The sequence below is a fragment of the Carlito syrichta genome, unplaced genomic scaffold (genome assembly GCF_000164805.1).
Source record: "Carlito syrichta isolate Samal-C Ts95f unplaced genomic scaffold, Tarsius_syrichta-2.0.1 Scaffold304166, whole genome shotgun sequence".
Lineage (NCBI taxonomy): Eukaryota > Metazoa > Chordata > Mammalia > Primates > Tarsiidae > Carlito > Carlito syrichta.
This window is the reverse complement of record NW_007248262.1, coordinates 22,613-29,777: the sequence shown is the minus strand read 5'-3', so window position 1 is coordinate 29,777 and position 7,165 is coordinate 22,613.

The following is a 7,165-nucleotide window of genomic DNA, read 5'->3' as shown; positions in this document are numbered from 1 at the left end:
CCATCAGCTCAGCATAACTGGAAGAGATGGGATCAGGCACAAAGACGGGCTATTAGAGTCTCAAAGCTCAGGCCTCCAGGATCCCCTGTACTGAGACCAGGGATGTCTTCCTCTGTGGACTTCCCTCATGGAGGTTACTACTCCAAGGCTAAAAGAGCACATAGATCCCAAGGATGCAGAGAAAGAACAATCACCCAAGGGGAAATAGCAGATGGAGACAAAGAGCTATAGGAATCATATTACAGAGACTGAAGTCCAACATTTATTGTAATTTGTAAAGGATGATCAGGGTGTCGAGAGTGTTTTCTTCTTGGGTTGGTAAATTTATGTAATTATTTTGATTTTGGAAATATACTTCCAATGTAAATCGCATAACCTATTTGACTTTTTTTTTTTTTGAGTTGGAGTCTCACTCTGTCACCCAGATGGGAGTGCAGTGGCCGCTCCGGGCCACCGCAGCTGCGACCTGCTGGGCTCTGGCAATCCTTCCTCCTCAGCCTTCCAGGTAGCTGAAACTACGGGCGTGCACTACCATGTCTTGCTGTTTTGATTTATTGTAGAAATGAGGTCTCGCCAAGTTGCCCAGGCAGGTCTTGAACCTGCGGGTTCAGGCAATCCACTCACCTCAGCCTCTCAAGGCGCAGGATTACAGACTGAGCCACCGGGCCCAGCTCTATTTGACTTTCTTAAATGTGCCTCACAGGATTTAAGAATACAATATAGCCCTGTGTGGTGGCTCATGCATATAATCTCATTTACTTGGAAGACCAAAACAGCTGGATTGTTTGAGGCCAGGAGTTCAAAACCAGCCTGAGCAACATAGCAAGATCTTTATCTCAAATATAAAAATAAAAATTAGCCAGGTATAATCACATGCACCTGTAGTTCCAGCTACTTAGGAGGCTAAGGTGTCAGAATCATTTGGCTCAAGAGTTCAAGGCTGGAGCAAGCTACGATTGTACCACTGCACTCCAGTGTGAGTGACAATAACTATTAAACCCTGTCTCAATTTAATAAAATTGAAAGCTAATCACAAAGCAGAGGTAGAAGGAGTATTACCAAAATTGAATTTTCATTTCTCTTAGCTGAAAAGACTCTGTTCTTCCTCTGTTGGTTTAAGATCATCAACATTCAACTATACCTTTCCTTCAAAAAAAAAATGTAAACTTTGCCTACAAGAAAATAACTTCATATGGGGGCATTTATTCTTTAATACACAATGTCTGGCATTCAATAAAAATTACTAGGTATACCATGAGTCAAAGTAATATGAACAAAAGCCAAAGGAAAAAAGACAGTAGAAGCAAGTGACCTAGATATTAAATTATAGAATTTGAAACAAGTTGATAATACAGTCAGGAAAAATAGAAGAACGTGGAGAAAATGGTGGGAAAGTATGAGAGTATTATCAGTTATAATCTGTAAGAAAAACCAAAAAATTATACAACTAAAAAGTATAATATTTCATGTTAAAATTTTAATTCATATGTCTACCAGAAACTTTTTAAGGATCACAGGATTAGTGAACAGGGGAAAAAGTCAAGAGAAAAATGTCAAAAGTGAAGCACGGGAAAAGAAAGAATGGAGAGGAAAAGAGAATACCAATGGTGCATAGTTCAATGTTCTCACTCACATGTTGTTGAATTTCCATACGGAGATAAAATGGAAAAGGAGCAAATCAAGATTTGGAGGGATAATTAGTGAGCATTTCCCAAAACTAATGAAAAACGTCAAATTCACTGATATAAGAAACTGTGTTAGTTAAAAGGAGAATGAAAACAAAGAAAACCATTAACACTGTCTATTGGATGATCGTTTCAGGGTGGGAGACAAAAATAAGCAAACAAAACCAAAAGGAAACATGCCTGGATATATAATCATGAAACGTATTTTCTTAAAGTCAGGGTCTTGTTCTGTGCCAAGGCTGTAGTGCAGTAGTATAATCAGCTCACTGCAGCCTAAAACTTCTGGTCTCAAACAATCCTCCCACCTCAGCCCCCTGAGGAGCTGAGATTACAGGTATGAGCCACCACAGCTTGCTCAATAAATGAATTTATTAAAAGTGAGAGAGAGAAAATATTTGAAAAGCAGCCTGTTGGGAGTAGGCAGAATTAAATTTTGCAACTGACAGATGACTTATCAAAAGAAATTATGGAAGTCAGGTGACAATAAATAACATCTTTTACAGTGATGAAAGAAAATAGGATTCTCTACAAAAAAAAATTTACTTTAAATGTAAGCAATTAAAACATCCATTAGCTGGGCTCAGTGGCTCAGCATGTAATCCCGCGCCTTTGAGAGGCTGAGGTGAGTGGATTGCCTGAGCCCGCGGGTTTGAGACTCGCCTGGGCAGCAAGACCTCATCTCTACAATAAATAAAAAAAATCAGCTGGGCATGGTAGCGCACACCTGTAGTTGCAGCTACTTGGAAGGCTGAGGTGTAGGATCACCGGAGTCCAGCAGGTCGAGGCTGCGGTGGCCGGAAGTGGCCACTGCACTCCAGTCTGGGCGATACAGCAAGACTCCCACTCAAAAAAAAAAATTCATTAATATAATACTTTCAGACTGAATGAGAAAACAAAACCACAATACAATCTGCTTATATGAAGCTTGCTTTAAATATGGGGCACAGAAATGTGGAAAGTGAAAGTATAATTAAACACACAATACACAAACAATAATAGAAATGGCTAGCATAGTAATATTACTAGGCAAAATAAGGCACCTGCATAATGAACATTTGTATACCTAACCCTGAAATGTACCCCACATCTTTAAAAAATTTTTTAAAAAAGAGAGACAGCAAAACCATGTGGACTATCAAAAGAGGACTGGATAAAAAAATGTGATACATATACACGATTGAATATTATATAGCCATAAAGGACAAAAGTAGGAACTTCACAGCAATTCAGATAGACTCAGAGTCTATAATTCTGAGTGATCTGTTACAGAAACAAAAAAACTGGCTACCACATATTCTCACTCAAAAGACCTTGAACAATTATAATACTATAAGAAAGGGATTGGCAGAGATCAAAATAGAAATTATAAGATATCTTAAACAAAATGATAATACAAAATATAAGAAATCAAACTCCATGTGGTGAAGGTAAAGCAATGTGTGGTAAAATTTATACCCTTAATTGCAGATATAAAAATATTTAAAAGGCTGCTTATCAGTTATCTAAGCTTATGTCTAAAATTCTAGAAGAAAAGAAAAACAGAAGTTTAAAGATAAAGTTCAAAAACAGAAAATAATAAACATCAGAGGAGAAAATGAAATAAAAACCAATCATGGAATTAGAGAAAACTGACCAAGTCAAAGTTGATTTCTTAACAATGGTAATAAGACTAATAAACTCTAGCAACACTTATCAAGAGAAAAAAGAGTGAAAACCCCACAAATGACCAATATCAGGAATAAAAAAGGGACATCAATACAGAGCCAACAGACATACAAGGTGAATAAGAAGACATCATGATCAATTTCACTCCAAAATAAGTTGTCAATTTTGATAAATGAACAAATTATTCTAAAAATACATTTTTGTGGGCCACAGTGGTGCATGCCTGTAATTCCAGCATTTTGGGAGGCCAATGTTGATAGGTGGATTGCTTGAGGACAGGCGTTCCATACCAGCCTGGGTAACACACTTGACCCTCACCTCTACAAATAAAATTAACTGGGCATGGTGGCAAGTGCCTATAGTCCAAGCTGGTTGGAAATCTGAGGTAGGAGGATCACTTGAAGTCAGAAGTCTTATGTTCCAATGAGTTATACTCATGCCACTATCCCCTGCCTGGGTGACAGAGAGAGACCTTGTCTCAAAGGAGCAAAACTAAACTAAAACACAACTTTTAAAAAAATGTACTATAAAGATGTGGGGTACATTTCAGGGTTAGATATATAAACATTGATCATGCAGGTACCCTTGTTACTGAGGTATGCCACTCCCTCCCCTAGCAGTTTCCCTCAACTGCCAATCCCAACCCCCCCCACCTGATGGTTTCCCACTCCTACCAATTGCTTTCTTATAGTATTATAATTGTTCAAGGTCACATTTTCTTAAACAAAAGAATAAATAGAAAATGTAATTAATATAGTATATATTAGATCTATTATTTAAAACCTCCCAACAACATCAAAGATAGGAGTGATGATTTCATTGGCAAATTCTCCCAAACACTTAAGAAAAACAACACCATGCTAATGTAAACTCTATCAGAGAAAAGAGAAATGGAACATTCCTCAATTCATTATATGAGCCAGTATAACCTTGATATAAAAAATCAAACTTCATGTGATGCAGGTAAAGTAATGTTTGGTAAAATTTATACCTTTAATTGTAGATATAAGAACATTAAATAGCCAGGCATGGTGGCACATACCAGTACTTGCAGGCATGGAAGGCTGAGGTGGAAGGATCATCTGAGCCCAGAAGATCAAGGCTGGGATGGTGGTGAGGGTGTCACTGTACTCCAGCCTGGGTGAAACAGTGAGACTCCAACTCAAAAAGATTAAAGGAACATTAAAAATGCTGCTTCTGAAGCTTATACCTAAAAGTCTAGAAGAAAAAAATCAGAAATTTAAAGGTAAAGTTTGAAAAAAGAAAATGATAAACATCAGAGGAAAAATCAATGAAATAAACACCAACATAGAGTGTCAGAGAAAACCAACCAAGCCAAAGTTGAATTGTTGAAAATGGCAATAAGACTAAAACACTCGGAGAAAGAAGATGGCAACGGCATAGGTGGGCTTGTGGGATTCTCTGAACGTGAGTTCCCAAAAAGACTCTTACTTTTCTTCCTCCATCCCCCAGCCCACCGCCAGCCGCACTGGTCCGAGGCCCAGGGAACTTCGGTCCCACGCAGGGCCGGATATTGCGGCCCCCAACTGCTGCTGTTCCACCATACGTGACTCCCGCCTGTGTGGGAGTCTCAGGTCTCAGCTCCCTCCCTGGATACATCATCTCTCGCCCAGCACCCAGCCACCAGTCACTCAGGGAGGCTCTGGGCACCCACCCCTCAGAGACACCAGTCCCATTCCTGCCTGAATACCTTGTGGGGGGCCCAGGGACACTCTCACCACTCACCACCTGCCCTTTGGAGCTTTGGAGTTCTGGAGATCTGAGCCCACCCTGGTTGAGGCATTCAGCTCATGACCCCAAGCTTGGGAACCCAGACACGCGGAAAGAAATGATCTGAGAAAGTGAAACTGCCACCTCGGCCATTCTCCAAGCATAGATTTCCATTGCCCCGCCCACTTATCAACAACCCCCACCTCGGTTCCTAAGGTAACGTGCTAAAGAGGAGACAAAGCCCCACCCCTATGTTGAATCAGACAAAAGCAACACCCAGGCAGCAGGCTAAAAAAAACCAAACCCAAACTGCGAGTAAATCTAGCTGCCTGCAACGAAAAACAAAGGGGAGAGGCTGGAGATCAGAGCTGAAGTGACTTTACTCTTAACTCTCATTTGACTTTTGATTTTATCATTTTGACTGTTTGTTTTGATGACTTTTTTGTTTGCTTTCTGACTTACACTGTTTCATGACTTTATTGGTCTGTCTCTAGGTAGCTAGGGAATATTTCTTACGTGTCTTTTTTCACTTCTCTCCGGCCTTGTGTCTCTTTCTCACCTGATAGTTGGTATGTATGTTTGTTTTCCCTCTCACTCTTCTCTCTTTCTAACTTCCTATTGACACCCCTTCCTCCATTATATTCCTCTTTTGTACCCCCTTTTAATCTAGGGACCAAGGCTACAACTGTTGCAAGGACAGATTGTAAGGCAAACGAAAATAGGTTCCAGTGTGCTCATACACCTGTTCGTGGATGCTAGAATCAGCATAAACATTCTGAACCACAGCTTCCACCTCAATTAGACTTCAAAACTGCAAAAAGTACAGCCCTAAGCCCAAACTCAAACCTCAAAAGTGAACAAAGCCAGAAGCCCCTCATAAGGAAGAACAGGATATTGCACAAGTGAAACAAAAGCAACCCCACCTTCCATCAAAAACAGAATTAAAGAAGGGGAGGGAAAGGGGGAGAGAGACAAAAATCTACACAAATGAAGAAAAACCAAAAGAAGAGGATGGGTCTCTCCCAGACCCCTCAGAGGGCAGACACTGAGAAAACTGACTTTGGAGTGCAAACAATGAAGAGGCCCCAGAACGAAGGGTCTCAAACTACAAACCTAGATATCAAGACATTAATGGAGAGATTAAAAAGAATTGAGAAGACACAGGAAGAAACTAGGAAGGAGCTGATAACTGAGATAACAGTAATAAAGAATACTGTGAATGAAATAAATACCAAACTGATAAGCATGGAAAGCAGAATTACCCAAACAGAAGAAAGAATCTCAGAGCTTGAGGACCAAAATATAGAACTAACTCAAACTCTTAAATACACAGAAAATAAGCTCAAAAAGACAGAACAAAACCTTCAAGAGATGAGCGATTACTTCAAGAGACCGAACCTAAGAGTAATTGGCCCTCCTGAGGCAGAAAGAGAGACAGAGACCACACTGGAACAAACGTTCCATGAGATCATTCAAGAAAATTTTCCTTATCTAATTAGTGATGCAAAAATTCAAACACAAGATTCAGAGAACCCCTGCAAGAAAACAAATGAGAAGACCAACTCCTACATACATAATAATTCACCTAAACAAAGTAAGCATAAAAGAAAAAATCCTAAAGGCAGCAAGAGAAAAAGGTCAGGTCACCTACCATGGAAGACCAATTAGAATAGCAGAAGATTTATCTACAGAAACCCTGCAGGCTAGGAAAGCTTCAAGCCCTATCTTCAAAGTCCTAAAAGATAAACAATTTCAACCAAGAAGAACCTACCTGGCCAAGCTAAGCTTCTTCAGTGAGGGAGAATTAATATCTTTCCCAGATATTCAATCCCTAAGAATGTATGCTGCCACCAAACCACCTCTACATGAAACACTTAAGAAAGTACTAAAGACGGAAGTAAAGGGAAAAAAGAACCACGTTCTTCACAAGAGTACAGGAAAAAGAATAAAATACACACGAACCAACCCCAAAACCAAAAGAAAGACAGAAAAACCAAGTGGAAGAACAACAACTCTATAAGAACTCTATGATAGGGACCAACTCTCACATTTCAATAATTAGCCTGAATGTGAATGAACTAAAT